The sequence below is a fragment of the Aulostomus chinensis genome, chromosome 20 (assembly GCF_037954235.1).
Source record: "Aulostomus chinensis isolate RoL2024-O1b breed Wild chromosome 20, RoL_Achi_v1.0, whole genome shotgun sequence".
In the NCBI taxonomy this organism is placed as follows: Eukaryota; Metazoa; Chordata; class Actinopteri; order Syngnathiformes; family Aulostomidae; genus Aulostomus; species Aulostomus chinensis.
The window spans coordinates 5,451,955-5,477,084 of NC_141339.1; the positions used below are offsets into that span (position 1 = coordinate 5,451,955).

Genomic DNA, 25,130 nt, shown 5'->3' on the forward strand with positions numbered 1-25,130 from the left:
CAATGAAAGGATACGTAAGTGTCAGTCGCAGCGCCCGTCTTGGGTTCGTGTCACTTTTGACCAAGTAGCAGCTGGCAGAAAACTGCCTACTCCTCGTCGGGGAATCGAACCCCGGTCTTCCGCGTGACAGGCGGAGATACTGTCCACTATACTAACGAGGAGCACTGCTTGTCATGTGGTCCAGCGCTCCTCCCCACAGCTGAAAAAGCAAGTGTCACGCCGACTTCGTGAAGGCTTGACCAAGAAAAGGCCTTACAAATCACCCACGTGGACATTCATTTACCTTTTGCAGTTTCCATAGTGTAGTGGTCATCACGTTTGCCTCACACGCAAAAGGTCCCCGGTTCGAAACCGGGTGGAAACATCTTCCGTCCCTCACATTTGCACAAAGTCATTGGTCAAATCAGACTTTGACTCCCTCAACCAAATGCCCAGAAACTGTTAAAGAGATATTGAGGTCTGGTAAATAAATGGTTTATTGACCAACAATGGAGCAAGGCAAGTCGCCAGCAAAGAGCTCATTCTGACTGCTGTCTCAAAATTGCGCTTGAAATGAAAGTGCAGGTTCATTTTTTTAGGGTCCCATTTTAGTTACTTCTATGTTTCATAGTCTCAGCCTGTCCTGCCAAGATTGTAATCTCACGTGAAAAAAAGCCTCATGGACGAGATTCATGTATAAGTGGCGGATGTCATCCGGTGACTGGAGCAGAGACATACACGAGTGAGCGTGACGTCCCATGACATGGTTAAAAGGGAAGAGAAATGGGCAGGAGGAGGTGGCAGGACAGATGAATGCGAAGGTGGAAGGTGGATAAAGACAGAGCAGAACACTCCGGCCCGTAAGCCTGCCCCGTGACGCGTAATCGCAAGGAGTCAACCCCCCACCAAAAAAGTGGTTCTAACCCTGGGGCAAAACAAGAGAGTCCAACCAGTCTCGGGGAGTGTTGTTTGGTTGCTGACGCTGTGCGGGAAGGCAACCCCCCTTAAGCAAGTCTGTGTCGTCCCATGGGAAGAGAACCAGCCCAGGGACATGGAAGGTCCAGCAACATCCCTCTTCTGAGAGAGGCTACTCATGTTTCTGCATGACTGTTCATCAGGCCTTGCTGAGTCCTGCTTTGCCTGGACATTGCCCCTTGACCACTTGTCCTTCGGTTGCCCTGAAAGGGTCTGTAGCCCGAAGACAATCCAGTTCCTCGGTTCAAAAGAACATGAAACAACCTCCACCGCTTTAATATCCTCCATGGAATTTGGGACCCTCTGACCGCTCAAGTGACAAGTTCTATCAGTGGCCTCGGCAGGGAAGCCTGTGCTCACCAATTCAGAGAAAGTGACTATGTTTCGTATTTGGAGTTGTAGGTATGCGATCAAGGCATTGGGGACGCAGCATATGGTGATTCTAAACATATAGGCTAATCCGTGAGGGTAGACAAGGACCAGCTTTGACCTGTTTCCATAGAGTAGTGGTCATCACGTTCGCTTTACACGCGCAAGGTCCCCAGTTTGAACCTGGGTGGAAACAGCAGAGTTTTACTTGTTCGCGCCAAGAGAAGGAAAAAGCTTCAAATTGTTCAAGTCTCACGGAACAAGCACACAAGCCCTTTTAACAGTATGCAAAGACAAGGACACGTGCTGTAGATTCGCAATGACAGGATATGGAAGTGTCAGTCGCAGCGCCCATCTTGGGTTCGTGTCACTTTTGACCAAGTAGCAGCTGGCAGAAAACTGCCTACTCCCCGTCGGGGAATCGAACCCCGGTCTTCCGCGTGACAGGCGGAGATACTGTCCACTATACTAACGAGGAGCACTGTTTGTCACGTGGTCCAGCGCTGCTCGCCTCAGCTGAAAAAGCAAGTGGCACGCCGACTTCGTGGAGGCTTGACCAAGAAAAGGCCTTAAAAGTCACCCACATGGACATTCGATTACCTTTTGCAGTTTCCATAGTGTAGTGGTCATCACATTTGCCTAACACGCAAAAGGTCCCCGGTTCGAAACCGGGTGGAAACATCTTCCGTCCCTCACATTTGCACAAAGTCATTGGTCAAATCAGACTTTGACTCCCAAACCAAATGCCCAGAAACTGTTAAGGAGATATTGAGGTCTGGCAAATAAATGGTTGATTGACCAACAATAGAGAGTGGCAAGTCGCCAGCACAGAGCTCATTCTGACTGCTGTCTCAAAATTGCGCTTGAAATGAAAGTGCAGGTTCATTTTTTTAGGGTCCCATTTTAGTTACTTCTATGTTTCATAGTCTCAGCCTGTCCTGCCAAGATTGTAATCTCACGTGAAAAAAAGCCTCATGGACGAGATTCATGTATAAGTGGCGGATGTCATCCGGTGACTGGAGCAGAGACATACACGAGTGAGCGTGACGTCCCATGACATGGTTAAAAGGGAAGAGAAATGGGCAGGAGGAGGTGGCAGGACAGATGAATGCGAAGGTGGAAGGTGGATAAAGACAGAGCAGAACACTCCGGCCCGTAAGCCTGCCCTGTGACGCGTAATCGCAAGGAGTCAACCCCACACCAAAAAAGTGGTTCTCGCCCTGGGGCAAAAAAAGAGAATCCAACCACTCTCGCGGAGTGTTGTTTGGTTGCTGACGCTGTGCGGGAAGGCAACCCCCCAAAGCAAGTCTGTGTCGTCCCATGGGGAGAACCAGCCCAGGGACATGGAAAGTGTAGCAACATCCCTCTTCTGAGAGAGGCTACTCATGTTTCTGCATGACTGTCCATCAGGCCTTGCTGAGTCCTGCTTTGCCTGGACATTGCCCCTTGACCACTTTTCCTTCGGTTGCCCTGAAAGGGGCTGTAGCCCGAAGACAATCCAGCTCCTAGGTTCAAAAGAACATGAAACAACCTCCACCACTTTAATATCCTCCATGGAATTTGGGACCCTCTGACCGCTCAAGTGACAAGTTCTATCAGTGGCCTCGGCAGGGAAGCCTGTGCTCACCGCTTCAGAGAAAGTGACTATGTTTCGTATTTGGAGTTGTACGTATGCGATCAAGGCATTGGGGACGCAGCGTATGGTGATTCTAAACATATAAGCTAATCCGTGAGGGTAGACAAGGACCTGCTTTGACCTGTTTCCATAGTGTAGTGGTCATCACGTTCGCTTTACACGCGCAAGGTCCCCAGTTCGAACCTGGGTGGAAACAGCAGAGTTTTACTTGTTCGCGCCAAGAAAAGGACAAAGATCCAAATCGTTCGAGTCTCGCGGACCAAGCACACAAGCCATTTTAACAGTATGCAAAGACGAGGACACGTGCTGTAGATTCGCAATGAAAGGATACGTAAGTGTCAGTCGCAGCGCCCGTCTTGGGTTCGTGTCACTTTTGACCAAGTAGCAGGTGGCAGAAAACTGCCTACTCCCCGTCGGGGAATCGAACCCTGGTCTTGCGCGTGACAGGCGGAGATACTGTCCACTATACTAACGAGGAGCACTGCCTGTCATGTGGTCCAGCGCTCCTCCCCACAGCTGAAAAAGCAAGTGTCACGCCGACTTCGTGAAGGCTTGACCAAGAAAAGGCCTTGCAAATCACCCACGTGGACATTCACTTACCTTTTGCAGTTTCCATAGTGTAGTGGTCATCACGTTTGCCTCACACGCAAAAGGTCCCGGGTTCGAAACCGGGTGGAAACATCTTCCGTCCCTCACATTTGCACAAAGTCATTGGTCAAATCAGACTTTGACTCCCTCAACCAAATGCCCAGAAACTGTTAAGGAGATATTGAGGTCTGGCAAATAAATGGTTGATTGACCAACAATGGAGAGAGGCAAGTCGCCAGCACAGAGCTCATTCTGACTGCTGTCTCAAAATTGCGCTTGAAATTAAAGTGCAGGTTCAATTTTTTAGGGTCCCATTTTAGTTACTTCTATGTTTCATAGTCTCAGCCTGTCCTGCCAAGATTGTAATCTCACGTGAAAAAAAGCCTCATGGACGAGATTCATGTATAAGTGGCGGATGTCATCCGGTGACTGGAGCAGAGACATACACGAGTGAGCGTGACGTCCCATGACATGGTTAAAAGGGAAGAGAAATGGGCAGGAGGAGGTGGCAGGACAGATGAATGCGAAGGTGGAAGGTGGATAAAGACAGAGCAGAACACTCCGGCCCGTAAGCCTGCCCTGTGACGCGTAATCGCAAGGAATCAACCCCACACCAAAAAAGTGGTTCTCGCCCTGGCGCAAAAAAAGAGAATCCAACCACTCTCGCGGAGTGTTGTTTGGTTGCTGACGCTGTGCGGGAAGGCAACCCCCCAAAGCAAGTCTGTGTCGTCCCATGGGGAGAACCAGCCCAGGGACATGGAAAGTGTAGCAACATCCCTCTTCTGAGAGAGGCTACTCATGTTTCTGCATGACTGTCCATCAGGCCTTGCTGAGTCCTGCTTTGCCTGGACATTGCCCCTTGACCACTTTTCCTTCGGTTGCCCTGAAAGGGGCTGTAGCCCGAAGACAATCCAGCTCCTAGGTTCAAAAGAACATGAAACAACCTCCACCACTTTAATATCCTCCATGGAATTTGGGACCCTCTGACCGCTCAAGTGACAAGTTCTATCAGTGGCCTCGGCAGGGAAGCCTGTGCTCACCGCTTCAGAGAAAGTGACTATGTTTCGTATTTGGAGTTGTAGGTATGCGATCAAGGCATTGGGGACGCAGCGTATGGTGATTCTAAACATATAGGCTAATCCGTGAGGGTAGACAAGGACCTGCTTTGACCTGTTTCCATAGTGAAGTGGTCATCACGTTCGCTTTACACGCGCAAGGTCCCCAGTTCGAACCTGGGTGGAAACAGCAGAGTTTTACTTGTTCGCGCCAAGAAAAGGACAAAGATCCAAATCGTTCAAGTCTCGCGGACCAAGCACACAAGCCATTTTAACAGTATGCAAAGACGAGGACACGTGCTGTAGATTCGCAATGAAAGGATACGTAAGTGTCAGTCGCAGCGCCCGTCTTGGGTTCGTGTCACTTTTGACCAAGTAGCAGCTGGCAGAAAACTGCCTACTCCCCGTCGGGGAATCGAACCCCGGTCTTCCGCGTGACAGGCGGAGATACTGTCCACTATACTAACGAGGAGCACTGCTTGTCATGTGGTCCAGCGCTCCTCCCCACAGCTGAAAAAGCAAGTGTCACGCCGACTTTGTGAAGGCTTGACCAAGAAAAGGCCCTTCAAATCACCCACGTGGACATTCACTTACCTTTTGCAGTTTCCATAGTGTAGTGGTCATCACGTTTGCCTCACACGCAAAAGGTCCCCGGTTCGAAACCGGGTGGAAACATCTTCCGTCCCTCACATTTGCACAAAGTCATTGGTCAAATCAGACTTTGACTCCCTCAACCAAATGCCCAGAAACTGTTAAAGAGATATTGAGGTCTGGTAAATAAATGGTTTATTGACCCACAATGGAGCAAGGCAAGTCGCCAGCAAAGAGCTCATTCTGATTGCTGTCTCAAAATTGCGCTTGAAATGAAAGTGCAGGTTCATTTTTTTAGGGTCCCATTTTAGTTACTTCTATGTTTCATAGTCTCAGCCTGTCCTGCCAAGATTGTAATCTCACGTGAAAAAAAGCCTCATGGACGAGATTCATGTATAAGTGGCGGATGTCATCCGGTGACTGGAGCAGAGACATACACGAGTGAGCGTGACGTCCCATGACATGGTTAAAAGGGAAGAGAAATGGGCAGGAGGAGGTGGCAGGACAGATGAATGCGAAGGTGGAAGGTGGATAAAGACAGAGCAGAACACTCCGGCCCGTAAGCCTGCCCTGTGACGCGTAATCGCAAGGAGTCAACCCCACACCAAAAAAGTGGTTCTCGCCCTGGGGCAAAAAAAGAGAATCCAACCACTCTCGCGGAGTGTTGTTTGGTTGCTGACGCTGTGCGGGAAGGCAACCCCCCAAAGCAAGTCTGTGTCGTCCCATGGGGAGAACCAGCCCAGGGACATGGAAAGTGTAGCAACATCCCTCTTCTGAGAGAGGCTACTCATGTTTCTGCATGACTGTCCATCAGGCCTTGCTGAGTCCTGCTTTGCCTGGACATTGCCCCTTGACCACTTTTCCTTCGGTTGCCCTGAAAGGGGCTGTAGCCCGAAGACAATCCAGCTCCTAGGTTCAAAAGAACATGAAACAACCTCCACCACTTTAATATCCTCCATGGAATTTGGGACCCTCTGACCGCGTAAGTGACAAGTTCTATCAGTGGCCTCGGCAGGGAAGCCTGTGCTCACCGCTTCAGAGAAAGTGACTATGTTTCGTATTTGGAGTTGTAGGTATGCGATCAAGGCATTGGGGACGCAGCGTATGGTGATTCTAAACATATAGGCTAATCCGTGAGGGTAGACAAGGACCTGCTTTGACCTGTTTCCATAGTGTAGTGGTCATCACGTTCGCTTTACACGCGCAAGGTCCCCAGTTCGAACCTGGGTGGAAACAGCAGAGTTTTACTTGTTCGCGCCAAGAAAAGGACAAAGATCCAAATCGTTCAAGTCTCGCGGACCAAGCACACAAGCCATTTTAACAGTATGCAAAGACGAGGACACGTGCTGTAGATTCGTAATGAAAGGATACGTAAGTGTCAGTGGCAACGCCCGTCTTGGGTTCGTGTCACTTTTGACCAAGTAGCAGGTGGCAGAAAACTGCCTACTCCCTGTCGGGGAATCGAACCCCGGTCTTGCGCGTGACAGGCGGAGATACTGTCCACTATACTAACGAGGAGCACTGCCTGTCATGTGGTCCAGCGCTCCTCGCCACAGCTGAAAAAGCAAGTGTCACGCCGACTTCGTGAAGGCTTGACCAAGAAAAGGCCTTACAAATCACCCACGTGGACATTCACTTACCTTTTGCAGTTTCCATAGTGTAGTGGTCATCACGTTTGCCTCACACGCAAAAGGTCCCCGGTTCGAAACTGGGTGGAAACATCTTCCGTCCCTCACATTTGCACAAAGTCATTGGTCAAATCAGACTTTGACTCCCTCAACCAAATGCCCAGAAACTGTTAAAGAGATATTGAGGTCTGGTAAATCAATGGTTTATTGACTAACAATGGAGCAAGGCAAGTCGCCAGCACAGAGCTCATTCTGACTGCTGTCTCAAAATTGCGCTTGAAATGAAAGTGCAGGTTCATTTTTTTTGGGTCCCATTTTAGTTACTTCTATGTTTCATAGTCTCAGCCTGTCCTGCCAAGATTGTAATCTCACGTGAAAGAAAGCCTCATGGACGAGATTCATGTATAAGTGGCGGATGTCATCCGGTGACTGGAGCAGAGACATACACGAGTGAGCGTGACGTCCCATGACATGGTTAAAAGGGAAGAGAAATGGGCAGGAGGAGGTGGCAGGACAGATGAATGCGAAGGTGGAAGGTGGATAAAGACAGAGCAGAACACTCCGGCCCGTAAGCCTGCCCCGTGACGCGTAATCGCAAGGAGTCAACCCCACACCAAAAAAGTGGTTCTAACCCTGGGGCAAAACAAGAGAGTCCAACCAGTCTCGGGGAGTGTTGTTTGGTTGCTGACGCTGTGCGGGAAGGCAACCCCCCTTAAGCAAGTCTGTGTCGTCCCATGGGAAGAGAACCAGCCCAGGGACATGGAAGGTCCAGCAACATCCCTCTTCTGAGAGAGGCTACTCATGTTTCTGCATGACTGTTCATCAGGCCTTGCTGAGTCCTGCTTTGCCTGGACATTGCCCCTTGACCACTTGTCCTTCGGTTGCCCTGAAAGGGTCTGTAGCCCGAAGACAATCCAGTTCCTCGGTTCAAAAGAACATGAAACAACCTCCACCGCTTTAATATCCTCCATGGAATTTGGGACCCTCTGACCGCTCAAGTGACAAGTTCTATCAGTGGCCTCGGCAGGGAAGCCTGTGCTCACCGATTCAGTGAAAGTGACTATGTTTCGTATTTGGAGTTGTAGGTATGCGATCAAGGCATTGGGGACGCAGCGTATGGTGATTCTAAACATATAGGCTAATCCGTGAGGGTAGACAAGGACCAGCTTTGACCTGTTTCCATAGAGTAGTGGTCATCACGTTCGCTTTACACGCGCAAGGTCCCCAGTTTGAACCTGCGTGGAAACAGCAGAGTTTTACTTGTTCGCGCCAAGAGAAGGAAAAAGCTTCAAATAGTTCAAGTCTCACGGAACAAGCACACAAGCCATTTTAACAGTATGCAAAGACGAGGACACGTGCTGTAGATTCGCAATGACAGGATATGGGAAGTGTCAGTCGCAGGGTGTCACTTTTGACCAAGTAGCAGGTGGCAGAAAACTGCCTACTCCCCGTCGGGGAATCGAACCCCGGTCTTCCACGTGACAGGCGGAGATAGTGTCCACTATACTAACGAGGAGCACTGTCTGTCATGTGGTCCAGCGCTCCTCCCCACAGCTGAAAAAGCAAGTGTCACGCCGACTTCGTGAAGGCTTGACCAAGAAAAGGCCATACGAATCACCCACGTGGACATTCGATTACCTTTTGCAGTTTCCATAGTGTAGTGGTCATCACGTTTGCCTAACACGCAAAAGGTCCCCGGTTCGAAACCGGGTGGAAACATCTTCCGTCCCTCACATTTGCACAAAGTCATTGGTCAAATCAGACTTTGACTCCCTCAACCAAATGCCCAGAAACTGTTAAGGAGATATTGAGGTCTGGCAAATAAATGGTTGATTGACCAACAATGGAGAGAGGCAAGTCGCCAGCACAGAGCTCATTCTGACTGCTGTCTCAAAATTGCGCTTGAAATGAAAGTGCAGGTTCATTTTTTTAGGGTCCCATTTTAGTTACTTCTATGTTTCATAGTCTCAGCCCGTCCTGCCAAGATTGTAATCTCACGTGAAAAAAAGCCTCATGGACGAGATTCATGTATAAGTGGCGGATGTCATCCGGTGACTGGAGCAGAGACATGCACGAGTGAGCGTGACGTCCCATGACATGGTTAAAAGGGAAGAGAAATGGGCAGGAGGAGGTGGCAGGACAGATGAATGCGAAGGTGGAAGGTGGATAAAGACAGAGCAGAACACTCCGGCCCGTAAGCCTGCCCTGTGACGCGTAATCGCAAGGAGTCAACCCCACACCAAAAAAGTGGTTCTCGCCCTGGGGCAAAAAAAGAGAATCCAACCACTCTCGCGGAGTGTTGTTTGGTTGCTGACGCTGTGCGGGAAGGCAACCCCCCAAAGCAAGTCTGTGTCGTCCCATGGGGAGAACCAGCCCAGGGACATGGAAAGTGTAGCAACATCCCTCTTCTGAGAGAGGCTACTCATGTTTCTGCATGACTGTCCATCAGGCCTTGCTGAGTCCTGCTTTGCCTGGACATTGCCCCTTGACCACTTTTCCTTCGGTTGCCCTGAAAGGGGCTGTAGCCCGAAGACAATCCAGCTCCTAGGTTCAAAAGAACATGAAACAACCTCCACCACTTTAATATCCTCCATGGAATTTGGGACCCTCTGACCGCTCAAGTGACAAGTTCTATCAGTGGCCTCACCGCTTCAGAGAAAGTGACTATGTTTCGTATTTGGAGTTATACGTATGCGATCAAGGCATTGGGGACGCAGCGTATGGTGATTCTAAACATATAGGCTAATCCGTGAGGGTAGACAAGGACCTGCTTTGACCTGTTTCCATAGTGTAGTGGTCATCACGTTCGCTTTACACGCGCAAGGTCCCCAGTTCGAACCTGGGTGGAAACAGCAGAGTTTTACTTGTTCGCGCCAAGAGAAGGAAAAAGCTTCAAATTGTTCAAGTCTCACGGAACAAGCACACAAGCCCTTTTAACAGTATGCAAAGACGAGGACACGTGCTGTAGATGCGCAATGAAAGGATATGGAAGTGTCAGTCGCAGCGCCCATCTTGGGTTCGTGTCACTTTTGACCAAGTAGCAGCTGGCAGAAAACTGCCTACTCCCCGTCGGGGAATCGAACCCCGGTCTTCCGCGTGACAGGCGGAGATACTGTCCACTATACTAACGAGGAGCACTGTTTGTCACGTGGTCCAGCGCTGCTCGCCACAGCTGAAAAAGCAAGTGGCACGCCGACTTCGTGGAGGCTTGACCAAGAAAAGGCCTTAAAAGTCACCCACATGGACATTCGATTACCTTTTGCAGTTTCCATAGTGTAGTGGTCATCACGTTTGCCTCACACGCAAAAGGTCCCCGGTTCGAAACCGGGTGGAAACATCTTCCGTCCCTCACATTTGCACAAAGTCATTGGTCAAATCAGACTTTGACTCCCTCAACCAAATGCCCAGAAACTGTTAAAGAGATATTGAGGTCTGGTAAATAAATGGTTTATTGACCAACAATGGAGCAAGGCAAGTCGCCAGCACAGAGCTCATTCTGACTGCTGTCTCAAAATTGCGCTTGAAATGAAAGTGCAGGTTCATTTTTTTAGGGTCCCATTTTAGTTACTTCTATGTTTCATAGTCTCAGCCTGTCCTGCCAAGATTGTAATCTCACGTGAAAGAAAGCCTCATGGACGAGATTCATGTATAAGTGGCGGATGTCATCCGGTGACTGGAGCAGAGACATACACGAGTGAGCGTGACGTCCCATGACATGGTTAAAAGGGAAGAGAAATGGGCAGGAGGAGGTGGCAGGACAGATGAATGCGAAGGTGGAAGGTGGATAAAGACAGAGCAGAACACTCCGGCCCGTAAGCCTGCCCCGTGACGCGTAATCGCAAGGAGTCAACCCCACACCAAAAAAGTGGTTCTAACCCTGGGGCAAAACAAGAGAGTCCAACCAGTCTCGGGGAGTGTTGTTTGGTTGCTGACGCTGTGCGGGAAGGCAACCCCCCTTAAGCAAGTCTGTGTCGTCCCATGGGAAGATAACCAGCCCAGGGACATGGAAGGTCCAGCAACATCCCTCTTCTGAGAGAGGCTACTCATTTTCTGCATGACTGTTCATCAGGCCTTGCTGAGTCCTGCTTTGCCTGGACATTGCCCCGTGACCACTTGTCCTTCGGTTGCCCTGAAAGGGACTGTAGCCCGAAGACAATCCAGTTCCTCGGTTCAAAAGAACATGAAACAACCTCCACCACTTTAATATCCTCCATGGAATTTGGGACCCTCTGACCGCTCAAGTGACAAGTTCTTTCAGTGGCCTCGGCAGGGAAGCCTGTGCTCACCGCTTCAGAGAAAGTGACTATGTTTCGTATTTGGAGTTGTACGTATGCGATCAAGGCATTGGGGACGCAGCGTATGGTGATTCTAAACATATAGGCTAATCCGTGAGGGTAGACAAGGACCTGCTTTGACCTGTTTCCATAGTGTAGTGGTCATCACGTTCGCTTTACACGCGCAAGGTCCCCAGTTTGAACCTGGGTGGAAACAGCAGCGTTTTACTTGTTCGCGCCAAGAAAAGGACAAAGATCCAAATTTTCAAGTCTCGCGGACCAAGCACACAAGCCATTTTAACAGTATGCAAAGACGAGGACACGTGCTGTAGATTCGTAATGAAAGGATACGTAAGTGGCAGTGGCAGCGCCCGTCTTGTGTTCGTGTCACTTTTGACCAAGTAGCAGGTGGCAGAAAACTGCCTACTCCCCGTCGGTGAATCGAACCCCGGTCTTGCGCGTGACAGGCGGAGATACTGTCCACTATACTAACGAGGAGCACGGTCTGTCATGTGGTCCAGCGCTCCTCCCCACAGCTGAAAAAGCAAGTGTCACGCCGACTTCGTGAAGGCTTGACCAAGAAAAGGCCTTACAAATCACCCACGTGGACATTCACTTACCTTTTGCAGTTTCCATAGTGTAGTGGTCATCACGTTTGCCTCACACGCAAAAGGTCCCCGGTTCGAAACCGGGAGGAAACATCTTCCGTCCCTCACATTTGCACAAAGTCATTGGTCAAATCAGACTTTGACTCCCTAACCAAATGCCCAGAAACTGTGAAAGAGATATTGAGGTCTGGCAAATAAATGGATGATTGACTAACAATGGAGCAAGGCAAGTCGCCAGCCCATAAGCACAGAGCTCATTCTGAGTGCTGTTTCAGAACTGCGCTTGAAATGAAAGCGCAGATCCATTTTTTTAGGGTCCCATTTTAGTTACTTCTATGTTTCATAGTCTCAGCCTGTCCTGCCAAGATTGTAATCTCACGTGAAAAAAAGCCTCATGGACGAGATTCATGTATAAGTGGCAGATGTCATCCGGTGACTGGAGCAGAGACATACACGAGTGAGCGTGACGTCCCATGACATGGTTAAAAGGGAAGAGAAATGGGCAGGAGGAGGTGGCAGGACAGATGAATGCGAAGGTGGAAGGTGGATAAAGACAGAGCAGAACACTCCGGCCCGTAAGCCTGCCCCGTGACGCGTAATCGCAAGGAGTCAACCCCCCACCAAAAAAGTGGTTCTAACCCTGGGGCAAAACAAGAGAGTCCAACCAGTCTCGGGAAGTGTTGTTTGGTTGCTGACGCTGTGCGGGAAGGCAACCCCCCTTAAGCAAGTCTGTGTCGTCCCATGGGAAGAGAACCAGCCCAGGGACATGGAAGGTCCAGCAACATCCCTCTTCTGAGAGAGGCTACTCATGTTTCTGCATGACTGTTCATCAGGCCTTGCTGAGTCCTGCTTTGCCTGGACATTGCCCCTTGACCACTTGTCCTTCGGTTGCCCTGAAAGGGTCTGTAGCCCGAAGACAATCCAGTTCCTCGGTTCAAAAGAACATGAAACAACCTCCACCGCTTTAATATCCTCCATGGAATTTGGGACCCTCTGACCGCTCAAGTGACAAGTTCTATCAGTGGCCTCGGCAGGGAAGCCTGTGCTCACCGATTCAGAGAAAGTGACTATGTTTCGTATTTGGAGTTGAAGGTATGCGATCAAGGCATTGGGGACGAAGCGTATGGTGATTCTAAACATATAGGCTAATCCGTGAGGGTAGACAAGGACCAGCTTTGACCTGTTTCCATAGAGTATTGGTCATCACGTTCGCTTTACACGCGCAAGGTCCCCAGTTCGAACCTGGGTGGAAACAGCAGAGTTTTACTTGTTCGCGCCAAGAATAGGACAAAGATCCAAATTGTTCAAGTATCACGGAACAAGCACACAAGCCCTTTTAACAGTATGCAAAGACGAGGACACGTGCTGTAGATTCGCAATGACAGGATATGGAAGTGTCAGTCGCAGCGCCCATCTTGGGTTCGTGTCACTTTTGACCAAGTAGCAGCTGGCAGAAAACTGCCTACTCCCCGTCGGGGAATCGAACCCCGGTCTTCCGCGTGACAGGCGGAGATACTGTCCACTATACTAACGAGGAGCACTGTTTGTCACGTGGTCCAGCGCTGCTCGCCTCAGCTGAAAAAGCAAGTGGCACGCTGACTTCGTGGAGGCTTGACCAAGAAAAGGCCTTAAAAGTCACCCACATGGACATTCGATTACCTTTTGCAGTTTCCATAGTGTAGTGGTCATCACGTTTGCCTCACACGCAAAAGGTCCCCGGTTCGAAACCGGGTGGAAACATCTTCCGTCCCTCACATTTGCACAAAGTCATTGGTCAAATCAGACTTTGACTCCCTCAACCAAATGCCCAGAAACTGTTAAGGAGATATTGAGGTCTGGCAAATAAATGGTTGATTGACCAACAATGGAGAGAGGCAAGTCGCCAGCACAGAGCTCATTCTGACTGCTCTCTCAAAATTGCGCTTGAAATGAAAGTGCAGGTTCATTTTTTTAGGGTCCCATTTTAGTTACTTCTATGTTTCATAGTCTCAGCCTGTCCTGCCAAGATTGTAATCTCACGTGAAAAAAAGCCTCATGGACGAGATTCATGTATAAGTGGCGGATGTCATCCGGTGACTGGAGCAGAGACATACACGAGTGAGCGTGACGTCCCATGACATGGTTAAAAGGGAAGAGAAATGGGCAGGAGGAGGTGGCAGGACAGATGAATGCGAAGGTGGAAGGTGGATAAAGACAGAGCAGAACACTCCGGCCCGTAAGCCTGCCCTGTGACGCGTAATCGCAAGGAATCAACCCCACACCAAAAAAGTGGTTCTCGCCCTGGGGCAAAAAAAGAGAATCCAACCACTCTCGCGGAGTGTTGTTTGGTTGCTGACGCTGTGCGGGAAGGCAACCCCCCAAAGCAAGTCTGTGTCGTCCCATGGGGAGAACCAGCCCAGGGACATGGAAAGTGTAGCAACATCCCTCTTCTGAGAGAGGCTACTCATGTTTCTGCATGACTGTCCATCAGGCCTTGCTGAGTCCTGCTTTGCCTGGACATTGCCCCTTGACCACTTTTCCTTCGGTTGCCCTGAAAGGGGCTGTAGCCCGAAGACAATCCAGCTCCTAGGTTCAAAAGAACATGAAACAACCTCCACCACTTTAATATCCTCCATGGAATTTGGGACCCTCTGACCGCTCAAGTGACAAGTTCTATCAGTGGCCTCGGCAGGGAAGCCTGTGCTCACCGCTTCAGAGAAAGTGACTATGTTTCGTATTTGGAGTTGTACGTATGCGATCAAGGCATTGGGGACACAGCGTATGGTGATTCTAAACATATAGGCTAATCCGTGAGGGTAGACAAGGACCTGCTTTGACCTGTTTCCATAGTGTAGTGGTCATCACGTTCGCTTTACACGCGCAAGGTCCCCAGTTCGAACCTGGGTGGAAACAGCAGAGTTTTACTTGTTCGCGCCAAGAAAAGGACAAAGATCCAAATCGTTCAAGTCTCGCGGACCAAGCACACAAGCCATTTTAACAGTATGCAAAGACGAGGACACGTGCTGTAGATTCGCAATGAAAGGATACGTAAGTGTCAGTCGCAGCGCCCGTCTTGGGTTCGTGTCACTTTTGACCAAGTAGCAGCTGGCAGAAAACTGCCTACTCCCCGTCGGGGAATCGAACCCCGGTCTTGCGCGTGACAGGCGGAGATACTGTCCACTATACTAACGAGGAGCACTGCTTGTCATGTGGTCCAGCGCTCCTCCCCACAGCTGAAAAAGCAAGTGTCACGCCGACTTCGTGAAGGCTTGACCAAGAAAAGGCCTTACAAATCACCCACGTGGACATTCACTTACCTTTTGCAGTTTCCATAGTGTAGTGGTCATCACGTTTGCCTCACACGCAAAAGGTCCCCGGTTCGAAACCGGGTGGAAACATCTTCCGTCCCTCACATTTGCACAAAGTCATTGGTCAAATCAGACTTTGACTCCCTCAACCAAATGCCCAGAAACTGTTAAAGAGATATTGAGGTCTGGTAAATAAATGGTTTATTGACCAACAATGGAGCAAGGCAAGTCGCCAGCACAGAGCTCATTCTGACTGCTGTCTCAAAATTGCGCTTGAAATGAAAGTGCAGGTTCATTTTTTTAGGGTCCCATTTTAGTTACTTCTATGTTTCATAGTCTCAGCCTGTCCTGCCAAGATTGTAATCTCAAGTGAAAAAAAGCCTCATGGACGAGATTCATGTATAAGTGGCGGATGTCATCCGGTGACTGGAGCAGAGACATACACGAGTGAGCGTGACGTCCCATGACATGGTTAAAAGGGAAGAGAAATGGGCAGGAGGAGGTGGCAGGACAGATGAATGCGAAGGTGGAAGGTGGATAAAGACAGAGCAGAACACTCCGGCCCGTAAGCCTGCCCCGTGACGCGTAATCGCAAGGAGTCAACCCCCCACCAAAAAAGTGGTTCTAACCCTGGGGCAAAACAAGAGAGTCCAACCAGTCTCGGGGAGTGTTGTTTGGTTGCTGACGCTGTGCGGGAAGGCAACCCCCCTTAAGCAAGTCTGTGTCGTCCCATGGGAAGAGAACCAGCCCAGGGACATGGAAGGTCCAGCAACATCCCTCTTCTGAGAGAGGCTACTCATGTTTCTGCATGACTGTTCATCAGGCCTTGCTGAGTCCTGCTTTGCCTGGACATTGCCCCTTGACCACTTGTCCTTCGGTTGCCCTGAAAGGGTCTGTAGCCCGAAGACAATCCAGTTCCTCGGTTCAAAAGAACATGAAACAACCTCCACCGCTTTAATATCCTCCATGGAATTTGGGACCCTTTGACCGCTCAAGTGACAAGTTCTATCAGTGGCCTCGGCAGGGAAGCCTGTGCTCACCGATTCAGAGAAAGTGACTATGTTTCGTATTTGGAGTTGAAGGTATGCGATCAAGGCATTGGGGACGCAGCGTATGGTGATTCTAAACATATAGGCTAATCCGTGAGGGTAGACAAGGACCAGCTTTGACCTGTTTCCATAGAGTATTGGTCATCACGTTCGCTTTACACGCGCAAGGTCCCCAGTTCGAACCTGGGTGGAAACAGCAGAGTTTTACTTGTTCGCGCCAAGAGAAGGAAAAAGCTTCAAATTGTTCAAGTCTCACGGAACAAGCACACAAGCCCTTTTAACAGTACGCAAAGACGAGGACACGTGCTGTAGATTCGCAATGACAGGATATGGAAGTGTCAGTCGCAGCGCCCATCTTGGGTTCGTGTCACTTTTGACCAAGTATCAGCTGGCAGAAAACTGCCTACTCCCCGTCGGGGAATCGAACCCCGGTCTTCCGCATGACAGGCGGAGATACTGTCCACTATACTAACGAGGAGCACTGTTTGTCACGTGGTCCAGCGCTGCTCGCCACAGCTGAAAAAGCAAGTGGCACGCCGACTTCTTTGAGGCTTGACCAAGAAAAGGCCTTAAAAGTCACCCACATGGACATTCGATTACCTTTTGCAGTTTCCATAGTGTAGTGGTCATCACATTTGCCTCACACGCAAAAGGTCCCCGGTTCGAAACCGGGTGGAAACATCTTCCGTCCCTCACATTTGCACAAAGTCATTGGTCAAATCAGACTTTGACTCCCTCAACCAAATGCCCAGAAACTGTTAAAGAGATATTGAGGTCTGGTAGATAAATGGTTTATTGACCAACAATGGAGCAAGGCAAGTCACCAGCACAGAGCTCATTCTGAGTGCTGTTTCAGAATTGCGCTTGAAATGAAAGCGCAGATCCATTTTTTTAGGGTCCCATTTTAGTTACTTCTATGTTTCATAGTCTCAGCCTGTCCTGCCAAGATTGTAATCTCACGTGAAAAAAAGCCTCATGGACGAGATTCATGTATAAGTGGCGTATGTCATCCGGTGACTGGAGCAGAGACATACACGAGTGAGCGTGACGTCCCATGACATGGTTAAAAGGGAAGAGAAATGGGCAGGAGGAGGTGGCAGGACAGATGAATGCGAAGGTGGAAGGTGGATAAAGACAGAGCAGAACACTCCGGCCCGTAAGCCTGCCCTGTGACGCGTAATCGCAAGGAGTCAACCCCACACCAAAAAAGTGGTTCTCGCCCTGGGGCAAAAAAAGAGAATCCAACCACTCTCGCGGAGTGTTGTTTGGTTGTTGACGCTGTGCGGGAAGGCAACCCCCCTAAGCAAGTCTGTGTCGTCCCATGGGGAGAACCAGCCCAGGGACATGGAAAGTGTAGCAACATCCCTCTTCTGAGAGAGGCTACTCATGTTTCTGCATGACTGTCCATCAGGCCTTGCTGAGTCCTGCTTTGCCTGGACATTGCCCCTTGACCACTTTTCCTTCGGTTGCCCTGAAAGGGGCTGTAGCCCGAAGACAATCCAGCTCCTAGGTTCAAAAGAACATGCAACAACCTCCACAACTTTAATATCCTCCATGGAATTTGGGACCCTCTGACCGCTCAAGTGACAAGTTCTATCAGTGGCCTCGGCAGGGAAGCCTGTGCTCACCGCTTCAGAGAAAGTGACTATGTTTCGTATTTGGAGTTGTACGTATGTGATCAAGGCATTGGGGACGCAGCGTATGGTGATTCTAAACATATAGGCTAATCCGTGAGGGTAGACAAGGACCTGCTTTGACCTGTTTCCATAGTGTAGTGGTCATCACGTTCGCTTTACACGCGCAAGGTCCCCAGTTCGAACCTGGGTGGAAACAGCAGCGTTTTACTTGTTCGCGCCAAGAGAAGGAAAAAGCTTCAAATTGTTCAAGTCTCGCGGACCAAGCACACAAGCCATTTTAACAGTATGCAAAGACGAGGACACGTGCTGTAGATTCGCAATGACAGGATATGGGAAGTGTAAGTCGCAGCGCCCGTCTTGGGTTCGTGTCACTTTTGACCAAGTAGCAGCTGGCAGAAAACTACCTACTCCCCGTCCGGGAATCAAACCCCGGTCTTCCGCGTGACAGGCGGAGATACTGTCCACTATACTAACGAGGAGCACTGTTTGTCATGTGGTCCAGCGCTGCTCGCCACAGCTGAAAAAGCAAGTGGCACGCCGACTTCGTGGAGGCTTGACCAAGAAAAGGCCTTAAAAGTCACCCACATGGACATTCGCTTACCTTTTGCAGTTTCCATAGTGTAGTGGTCATCACGTTTGCCTAACACGCAAAAGGTCCCCGATTCGAAACCGGGTGGAAACATCTTCCGTCCCTCACATTTGCACAAAGTCATTGGTCAAATCAGACTTTGACTCCCTAACCAAATGCCCAGAAACTGTTAAAGAGATATTGAGGTCTGGCAAATAAATGGATGATTGACTAACAATGGAGCAAGGCAAGGCGCCAGCCCATAAGCACAGAGCTCATTCTGAGTGCTGTTTCAGAATTGCGCTTGAAATGAAAGCGCAGATCCATTTTTTTAGGGTACCATTTTAGTTACTTCTATGTTTCATAGTCTCAGCCTGTCCTGCCAAGATTGTAATCTCACGTGAAAAAAAGCCTCATGGACGAGATTCATGTATAAGTGGCGGATGTCATCCGGTGACTGGAGCAGAGACATACACGAGTGAGCGTGACGTCCCATGACATGGTTAAAAGGGAAGAGAAATGGGCAGGAGGAGGTGGCAGGACAGATGAATGCGAAGGTGGAAGGTGGATAAAGACAGAGCAGAACACTCCGGCCTGTAAGCCTGCCCCGTGACGCGTAATCGCAAGGAGTCAACCCCACACCAAAAAAGTGGTTCTAACCCTGGGGCAAAACAAGAGAGTCCAACCAGTCTCGGGGAGTGTTGTTTGGTTGCTGACGCTGTGCGGGAAGGCAACCCCCCTTAAGCAAGTCTGTGTCGTCCCATGGGAAGAGAACCAGCCCAGGGACATGGAAGGTCCAGCAACATCCCTCTTCTGAGAGAGGCTACTCATGTTTCTGCATGACTGTTCATCAGGCCTTGCTGAGTCCTGCTTTGCCTGGACATTGCCCCTTGACCACTTGTCCTTCGGTTGCCCTGAAAGGGGCTGTAGCCCGAAGACAATCCAGTTCCTCGGTTCAAAAGAACATGCAACAACCTCCACCACTTTAATATCCTCCATGGAATTTGGGACCCTCTGACCGCTCAAGTGACAAGTTCTATCAGTGGCCTCGGCAGGGAAGCCTGTGCTCACCGCTTCAGAGAAAGTGACTATGTTTCGTATTTGGAGTTGTAGGTATGCGATCAAGGCATTGGGGACGCAGCGTATGGTGATTCTAAACATATAGGCTAATCCGTGAGGGTAGACAAGGACCTGCTTTGACCTGTTTCCATAGTGTAGTGGTCATCACGTTCGCTTTACACGCGCAAGGTCCCCAGTTTGAACCTGGGTGGAAACAGCAGCGTTTTACTTGTTCGCGCCAAGAAAAGGACAAAGATCCAAATTTTCAAGTCTCGCGGACCAAGCACACAAGCCATTTTAACAGTAGCAAAGACGAGGACACGTGCTGTAGATTCGTAATGAAAGGATACGTAAGTGTCAGTGGCAGCGCCCGTCTTGGGTTCGTGTCACTTTTGACCAAGTAGCAGGTGGCAGAAAACTGCCTACTCCCCGTCGGGGAATCGAACCCCGGTCTTGCGCGTGACAGGCGGAGATACTGTCCACTATACTAACGAGGAGCACTTTCTGTCATGTGGTCCAGCGCTCCTCCCCACACCTGAAAAAGCAAGTGTCACGCCGACTTCGTGAAGGCTTGACCAAGAAAAGGCCTTACAAATCACCCACGTGGACATTCACTTACCTTTTGCAGTTTCCATAGTGTAGTGGTCATCACGTTTGCCTCACACGCAAAAGGTCCCCGGTTCGAAACCGGGAGGAAACATCTTCCGTCCCTCACATTTGCACAAAGTCATTGGTCAAATCAGACTTTGACTCCCTAACCAAATGCCCAGAAACTGTGAAAGAGATATTGAGGTCTGGCAAATAAATGGATGATTGACTAACAATGGAGCAAGGCAAGTCGCCAGCCCATAAGCACAGAGCTCATTCTGAGTGCTGTCTCAAAATTGCGCTTGAAATGAAAGTGCAGGTTCATTTTTTTAGGGTCCCATTTTAGTTACTTCTATGTTTCATAGTCTCAGCCTGTCCTGCCAAGATTGTAATCTCACGTGAAAAAAAGCCTCATGGACGAGATTCATGTATAAGTGGCGGATGTCATCCGGTGACTGGAGCAGAGACATACACGAGTGAGCGTGACGTCCCATGACATGGTTAAAAGGGAAGAGAAATGGGCAGGAGGAGGTGGCAGGACAGATGAATGCGAAGGTGGAAGGTGGATAAAGACAGAGCAGAACACTCCGGCCCGTAAGCCTGCCCCGTGACGCGTAATCGCAAGGAGTCAACCCCACACCAAAAAAGTGGTTCTAACCCTGGGGCAAAACAAGAGAGTCCAACCAGTCTCGGGGAGTGTTGTTTGGTTGCTGACGCTGTGCGGGAAGGCAACCCCCCTTAAGCAAGTCTGTGTCGTCCCATGGGAAGAGAACCAGCCCAGGGACATGGAAGGTCCAGCAACATCCCTCTTCTGAGAGAGGCTACTCATGTTTCTGCATGACTGTTCATCAGGCCTTGCTGAGTCCTGCTTTGCCTTGACATTGCCCCTTGACCACTTGTCCTTCGGTTGCCCTGAAAGGGTCTGTAGCCCGAAGACAATCCAGTTCCTCGGTTCAAAAGAACATGAAACAACCTCCACCGCTTTAATATCCTCCATGGAATTTGGGACCCTCTGACCGCTCAAGTGACAAGTTCTATCAGTAGCCTCGGCAGGGAAGCCTGTGCTCACCGATTCAGAGAAAGTGACTATGTTTCGTATTTGGAGTTGAAGGTATGCGATCAAGGCATTGGGGACGCAGCGTATGGTGATTCTAAACATATAGGCTAATCCGTGAGGGTAGACAAGGACCAGCTTTGACCTGTTTCCATAGAGTATTGGTCATCACGTTCGCTTTACACGCGCAAGGTCCCCAGTTCGAACCTGGGTGGAAACAGCAGAGTTTTACTTGTTCGCGCCAAGAGAAGGAAAAAGCTTAAAATTGTTCAAGTCTCACGGAACAAGCACACAAGCCCTTTTAACAGTACGCAAAGATGAGGACACGTGCTGTAGATTCGCAATGACAGGATATGGAAGTGTCAGTCGCAGCGCCCATCTTGGGTTCGTGTCACTTTTGACCAAGTAGCAGCTGGCAGAAAACTGCCTACTCCCCGTCGGGGAATCGAAACCCGGTCTTCCGCGTGACAGGCGGAGATACTGTCCACTATACTAACGAGGAGCACTGTTTGTCACGTGGTCCAGCGCTGCTCGCCTCAGCTGAAAAAGCAAGTGGCACGCCGACTTCGTGGAGGCTTGACCAAGAAAAGGCCTTAAAAGTCACCCACATGGACATTCGATTACCTTTTGCAGTTTCCATAGTGTAGTGGTTATCACGTTTGCCTAACATGCAAAAGGTCCCCGGTTCGAAACTGGGTGGAAACATCTTCCGTCCCTCACATTTGCACAAAGTCATTGGTCAAATCAGACTTTGACTCCCTCAACCAAATGCCCAGAAACTGTGAAGGAGATATTGAGGTCTGGCAAATAAATGGTTGATTGACCAACAATGGAGAGAGGCAAGTCGCCAGCACAGAGCTCATTCTGACTGCTGTCTCAAAATTGCGCTTGAAATGAAAGTGCAGGTTCATTTTTTTAGGGTCCCATTTTAGTTACTTCTATGTTTCATAGTCTCAGCCTGTCCTGCCAAGATTGTAATCTCACGTGAAAAAAAGCCTCATGGACGAGATTCATGTATAAGTGGCGGATGTCATCCGGTGACTGGAGCAGAGACATACACGAGTGAGCGTGACGTCCCATGACATGGTTAAAAGGGAAGAGAAATGGGCAGGAGGAGGTGGCAGGACAGATGAATGCGAAGGTGGAAGGTGGATAAAGACAGAGCAGAACACTCCGGCCCGTAAGCCTGCCCTGTGACGCGTAATCGCAAGGAGTCAACCCCACACCAAAAAAGTGGTTCTCGCCCTGGGGCAAAAAAAGAGAATCCAACCACTCTCGCGGAGTGTTGTTTGGTTGCTGACGCTGTGCGGGAAGGCAACCCCCCAAAGCAAGTCTGTGTCGTCCCATGGGGAGAACCAGCCCAGGGACATGGAAAGTGTAGCAACATCCCTCTTCTGAGAGAGGCTACTCATGTTTCTGCATGACTGTCCATCAGGCCTTGCTGAGTCCTGCTTTGCCTGGACATTGCCCCTTGACCACTTTTCCTTCGGTTGCCCTGAAAGGGGCTGTAGCCCGAAGACAATCCAGCTCCTAGGTTCAAAAGAACATGAAACAACCTCCACCACTTTAATATCCTCCATGGAATTTGGGACCCTCTGACCGCTCAAGTGACAAGTTCTATCAGTGGCCTCACCGCTTCAGAGAAAGTGACTATGTTTCGTATTTGGAGTTATACGTATGCGATCAAGGCATTGGGGACGCAGCGTATGGTGATTCTAAACATATAGGCAAATCCGTGAGGGTAGACAAGGACCTGCTTTGACCTGTTTCCATAGTGTAGTGGTCATCACGTTCGCTTTACACGCGCAAGGTCCCCAGTTCGAACCTGGGTGGAAACAGCAGAGTTTTACTTGTTCGCGCCAAGAGAAGGAAAAAGCTTCAAATTGTTCAAGTCTCACGGAACAAGCACACAAGCCCTTTTAACAGTATGCAAAGACGAGGACACGTGCTGTAGATTCGCAATGACAGGATATGGAAGTGTCAGTCGCAGCGCCCGTCTTGGGTTCGTGTCACTTTTGACCAAGTAGCAGCTGGCAGAAAACTACCTACTCCCCGTCGGGGAATCAAACCCCGGTCTTCCGCGTGACAGGCGGAGATACTGTCCACTATACTAACGAGGAGCACTGTTTGTCACGTGGTCCAGCGCTGCTCGCCACAGCTGAAAAAGCAAGTGGCACGCCGACTTCGTGGAGGCTTGACCAAGAAAAGGCCTTAAAAGTCACCCACATGGACATTCGATTACCTTTTGCAGTTTCCATAGTGTAGTGGTCATCACGTTCGCCTCACACGCAAAAGGTCCCCGGTTCGAAACCGGGTGGAAACATCTTCCGTCCCTCACATTTGCACAAAGTCATTGGTCAAATCAGACTTTGACTCCCTCAACCAAATGCCCAGAAACTGTTAAAGAGATATTGAGGTCTGGTAAATAAATGGTTTATTGACCAACAATGGAGCAAGGCAAGTCGCCAGCACAGAGCTCATTCTGACTGCTGTCTCAAAATTGCGCTTGAAATGAAAGTGCAGGTTCATTTTTTTAGGGTCCCATTTTAGTTACTTCTATGTTTCATAGTCTCAGCCTGTCCTGCCAAGATTGTAATCTCACGTGAAAAAAAGCCTCATGGACGAGATTCATGTATAAGTGGCGGATGTCATCCGGTGACTGGAGCAGAGACATACACGAGTGAGCGTGACGTCCCATGACATGGTTAAAAGGGAAGAGAAATGGGCAGGAGGAGGTGGCAGGACAGATGAATGCGAAGGTGGAAGGTGGATAAAGACAGAGCAGAACACTCCGGCCCGTAAGCCTGCCCCGTGACGCGTAATCGCAAGGAGTCAACCCCACACCAAAAAAGTGGTTCTCGCCCTGGCGCAAAAAAAGAGAATCCAACCACTCTCGCGGAGTGTTGTTTGGTTGCTGACGCTGTGCGGGAAGGCAACCCCCCAAAGCAAGTCTGTGTCGTCCCATGGGGAGAACCAGCCCAGGGACATGGAAAGTGTAGCAACATCCCTCTTCTGAGAGAGGCTACTCATGTTTCTGCATGACTGTCCATCAGGCCTTGCTGAGTCCTGCTTTGCCTGGACATTGCCCCTTGACCACTTTTCCTTCGGTTGCCCTAAAAGGGGCTGTAGCCCGAAGACAATCCAGCTCCTAGGTTCAAAAGAACATGAAACAACCTCCACCACTTTAATATCCTCCATGGAATTTGGGACCCTCTGACCGCTCAAGTGACAAGTTCTATCAGTGGCCTCGGCAGGGAAGCCTGTGCTCACCGCTTCAGAGAAAGTGACTATGTTTCGTATTTGGAGTTGTACGTATGCGATCAAGGCATTGGGGACGCAGCGTATGGTGATTCTAAACATATAGGCTAATCCGTGAGGGTAGACAAGGACCTGCTTTGACCTGTTTCCATAGTGTAGTGGTCATCACGTTCGCTTTACACGCGCAAGGTCCCAAGTTCGAACCTGGGTGGAAACAGCAGAGTTTTACTTGTTCGCGCCATGAAAAGGACAAAGATCCAAATCGTTCAAGTCTCGCAGACCAAGCACACAAGCCATTTTAACAGTATGCAAAGACGAGGACACGTGCTGTAGATTCGCAATGAAAGGATACGTAAGTGTCAGTCGCAGCGCCCGTCTTGGGTTCGTGTCACTTTTGACCAAGTAGCAGCTGGCAGAAAACTGCCTACTCCTCGTCGGGGAATCGAACCCCGGTCTTCCGCGTGACAGGCGGAGATACTGTCCACTATACTAACGAGGAGCACTGCTTGTCATGTGGTCCAGCGCTCCTCCCCACAGCTGAAAAAGCAAGTGTCACGCCGACTTCGTGAAGGCTTGACCAAGAAAAGGCCTTACAAATCACCCACGTGGACATTCATTTACCTTTTGCAGTTTCCATAGTGTAGTGGTCATCACGTTTGCCTCACACGCAAAAGGTCCCCGGTTCGAAACCGGGTGGAAACATCTTCCGTCCCTCACATTTGCACAAAGTCATTGGTCAAATCAGACTTTGACTCCCTCAACCAAATGCCCAGAAACTGTTAAAGAGATATTGAGGTCTGGTAAATAAATGGTTTATTGACCAACAATGGAGCAAGGCAAGTCGCCAGCAAAGAGCTCATTCTGACTGCTGTCTCAAAATTGCGCTTGAAATGAAAGTGCAGGTTCATTTTTTTAGGGTCCCATTTT

At 49.7% G+C, this 25,130-nt stretch overlaps 35 non-coding genes across 35 annotated transcripts; 27 read left to right on the forward strand and 8 right to left on the reverse strand.

The window, feature by feature from the left end:
• Positions 1 to 89: 89 nt before the first annotated feature.
• On the reverse strand, positions 90 to 161 carry trnad-guc (transfer RNA aspartic acid (anticodon GUC)). Its single transcript has one exon. It is a non-coding gene; the product is annotated as a tRNA-Asp (tRNA).
• A 130-nt stretch (positions 162 to 291) lies between these two features.
• On the forward strand, positions 292 to 364 carry trnav-cac (transfer RNA valine (anticodon CAC)). Its single transcript has one exon. It is a non-coding gene; the product is annotated as a tRNA-Val (tRNA).
• Positions 365 to 1,446: 1,082 nt separating this feature from the next.
• trnav-uac (transfer RNA valine (anticodon UAC)) lies at positions 1,447 to 1,519 on the forward strand. The gene has a single exon. It is a non-coding gene; the product is annotated as a tRNA-Val (tRNA).
• Positions 1,520 to 1,729: 210 nt separating this feature from the next.
• Positions 1,730 to 1,801, reverse strand: trnad-guc (transfer RNA aspartic acid (anticodon GUC)). The gene has a single exon. It is a non-coding gene; the product is annotated as a tRNA-Asp (tRNA).
• Positions 1,802 to 1,931: 130 nt separating this feature from the next.
• Positions 1,932 to 2,004, forward strand: trnav-aac (transfer RNA valine (anticodon AAC)). Its single transcript has one exon. It is a non-coding gene; the product is annotated as a tRNA-Val (tRNA).
• Positions 2,005 to 3,082: 1,078 nt separating this feature from the next.
• On the forward strand, positions 3,083 to 3,155 carry trnav-uac (transfer RNA valine (anticodon UAC)). The gene has a single exon. It is a non-coding gene; the product is annotated as a tRNA-Val (tRNA).
• A 412-nt stretch (positions 3,156 to 3,567) lies between these two features.
• Positions 3,568 to 3,640, forward strand: trnav-cac (transfer RNA valine (anticodon CAC)). The gene has a single exon. It is a non-coding gene; the product is annotated as a tRNA-Val (tRNA).
• Positions 3,641 to 4,719: 1,079 nt separating this feature from the next.
• On the forward strand, positions 4,720 to 4,792 carry trnav-uac (transfer RNA valine (anticodon UAC)). Its single transcript has one exon. It is a non-coding gene; the product is annotated as a tRNA-Val (tRNA).
• A 210-nt stretch (positions 4,793 to 5,002) lies between these two features.
• On the reverse strand, positions 5,003 to 5,074 carry trnad-guc (transfer RNA aspartic acid (anticodon GUC)). The gene has a single exon. It is a non-coding gene; the product is annotated as a tRNA-Asp (tRNA).
• Positions 5,075 to 5,204: 130 nt separating this feature from the next.
• On the forward strand, positions 5,205 to 5,277 carry trnav-cac (transfer RNA valine (anticodon CAC)). The gene has a single exon. It is a non-coding gene; the product is annotated as a tRNA-Val (tRNA).
• A 1,079-nt stretch (positions 5,278 to 6,356) lies between these two features.
• trnav-uac (transfer RNA valine (anticodon UAC)) lies at positions 6,357 to 6,429 on the forward strand. The gene has a single exon. It is a non-coding gene; the product is annotated as a tRNA-Val (tRNA).
• A 412-nt stretch (positions 6,430 to 6,841) lies between these two features.
• trnav-cac (transfer RNA valine (anticodon CAC)) lies at positions 6,842 to 6,914 on the forward strand. Its single transcript has one exon. It is a non-coding gene; the product is annotated as a tRNA-Val (tRNA).
• A 1,553-nt stretch (positions 6,915 to 8,467) lies between these two features.
• Positions 8,468 to 8,540, forward strand: trnav-aac (transfer RNA valine (anticodon AAC)). The gene has a single exon. It is a non-coding gene; the product is annotated as a tRNA-Val (tRNA).
• A 1,060-nt stretch (positions 8,541 to 9,600) lies between these two features.
• trnav-uac (transfer RNA valine (anticodon UAC)) lies at positions 9,601 to 9,673 on the forward strand. Its single transcript has one exon. It is a non-coding gene; the product is annotated as a tRNA-Val (tRNA).
• A 210-nt stretch (positions 9,674 to 9,883) lies between these two features.
• Positions 9,884 to 9,955, reverse strand: trnad-guc (transfer RNA aspartic acid (anticodon GUC)). Its single transcript has one exon. It is a non-coding gene; the product is annotated as a tRNA-Asp (tRNA).
• A 130-nt stretch (positions 9,956 to 10,085) lies between these two features.
• trnav-cac (transfer RNA valine (anticodon CAC)) lies at positions 10,086 to 10,158 on the forward strand. The gene has a single exon. It is a non-coding gene; the product is annotated as a tRNA-Val (tRNA).
• A 1,081-nt stretch (positions 10,159 to 11,239) lies between these two features.
• Positions 11,240 to 11,312, forward strand: trnav-uac (transfer RNA valine (anticodon UAC)). Its single transcript has one exon. It is a non-coding gene; the product is annotated as a tRNA-Val (tRNA).
• Positions 11,313 to 11,723: 411 nt separating this feature from the next.
• Positions 11,724 to 11,796, forward strand: trnav-cac (transfer RNA valine (anticodon CAC)). The gene has a single exon. It is a non-coding gene; the product is annotated as a tRNA-Val (tRNA).
• A 1,372-nt stretch (positions 11,797 to 13,168) lies between these two features.
• On the reverse strand, positions 13,169 to 13,240 carry trnad-guc (transfer RNA aspartic acid (anticodon GUC)). The gene has a single exon. It is a non-coding gene; the product is annotated as a tRNA-Asp (tRNA).
• A 130-nt stretch (positions 13,241 to 13,370) lies between these two features.
• On the forward strand, positions 13,371 to 13,443 carry trnav-cac (transfer RNA valine (anticodon CAC)). Its single transcript has one exon. It is a non-coding gene; the product is annotated as a tRNA-Val (tRNA).
• Positions 13,444 to 14,522: 1,079 nt separating this feature from the next.
• On the forward strand, positions 14,523 to 14,595 carry trnav-uac (transfer RNA valine (anticodon UAC)). Its single transcript has one exon. It is a non-coding gene; the product is annotated as a tRNA-Val (tRNA).
• A 412-nt stretch (positions 14,596 to 15,007) lies between these two features.
• trnav-cac (transfer RNA valine (anticodon CAC)) lies at positions 15,008 to 15,080 on the forward strand. The gene has a single exon. It is a non-coding gene; the product is annotated as a tRNA-Val (tRNA).
• Positions 15,081 to 16,445: 1,365 nt separating this feature from the next.
• On the reverse strand, positions 16,446 to 16,517 carry trnad-guc (transfer RNA aspartic acid (anticodon GUC)). Its single transcript has one exon. It is a non-coding gene; the product is annotated as a tRNA-Asp (tRNA).
• A 130-nt stretch (positions 16,518 to 16,647) lies between these two features.
• trnav-cac (transfer RNA valine (anticodon CAC)) lies at positions 16,648 to 16,720 on the forward strand. Its single transcript has one exon. It is a non-coding gene; the product is annotated as a tRNA-Val (tRNA).
• Positions 16,721 to 17,799: 1,079 nt separating this feature from the next.
• Positions 17,800 to 17,872, forward strand: trnav-uac (transfer RNA valine (anticodon UAC)). The gene has a single exon. It is a non-coding gene; the product is annotated as a tRNA-Val (tRNA).
• A 413-nt stretch (positions 17,873 to 18,285) lies between these two features.
• On the forward strand, positions 18,286 to 18,358 carry trnav-aac (transfer RNA valine (anticodon AAC)). Its single transcript has one exon. It is a non-coding gene; the product is annotated as a tRNA-Val (tRNA).
• Positions 18,359 to 19,447: 1,089 nt separating this feature from the next.
• On the forward strand, positions 19,448 to 19,520 carry trnav-uac (transfer RNA valine (anticodon UAC)). The gene has a single exon. It is a non-coding gene; the product is annotated as a tRNA-Val (tRNA).
• Positions 19,521 to 19,930: 410 nt separating this feature from the next.
• trnav-cac (transfer RNA valine (anticodon CAC)) lies at positions 19,931 to 20,003 on the forward strand. Its single transcript has one exon. It is a non-coding gene; the product is annotated as a tRNA-Val (tRNA).
• Positions 20,004 to 21,577: 1,574 nt separating this feature from the next.
• On the forward strand, positions 21,578 to 21,650 carry trnav-aac (transfer RNA valine (anticodon AAC)). The gene has a single exon. It is a non-coding gene; the product is annotated as a tRNA-Val (tRNA).
• A 1,060-nt stretch (positions 21,651 to 22,710) lies between these two features.
• Positions 22,711 to 22,783, forward strand: trnav-uac (transfer RNA valine (anticodon UAC)). The gene has a single exon. It is a non-coding gene; the product is annotated as a tRNA-Val (tRNA).
• A 210-nt stretch (positions 22,784 to 22,993) lies between these two features.
• On the reverse strand, positions 22,994 to 23,065 carry trnad-guc (transfer RNA aspartic acid (anticodon GUC)). The gene has a single exon. It is a non-coding gene; the product is annotated as a tRNA-Asp (tRNA).
• Positions 23,066 to 23,195: 130 nt separating this feature from the next.
• Positions 23,196 to 23,268, forward strand: trnav-cac (transfer RNA valine (anticodon CAC)). The gene has a single exon. It is a non-coding gene; the product is annotated as a tRNA-Val (tRNA).
• Positions 23,269 to 24,347: 1,079 nt separating this feature from the next.
• Positions 24,348 to 24,420, forward strand: trnav-uac (transfer RNA valine (anticodon UAC)). The gene has a single exon. It is a non-coding gene; the product is annotated as a tRNA-Val (tRNA).
• A 210-nt stretch (positions 24,421 to 24,630) lies between these two features.
• Positions 24,631 to 24,702, reverse strand: trnad-guc (transfer RNA aspartic acid (anticodon GUC)). The gene has a single exon. It is a non-coding gene; the product is annotated as a tRNA-Asp (tRNA).
• Positions 24,703 to 24,832: 130 nt separating this feature from the next.
• Positions 24,833 to 24,905, forward strand: trnav-cac (transfer RNA valine (anticodon CAC)). The gene has a single exon. It is a non-coding gene; the product is annotated as a tRNA-Val (tRNA).
• Positions 24,906 to 25,130: the final 225 nt, after the last annotated feature.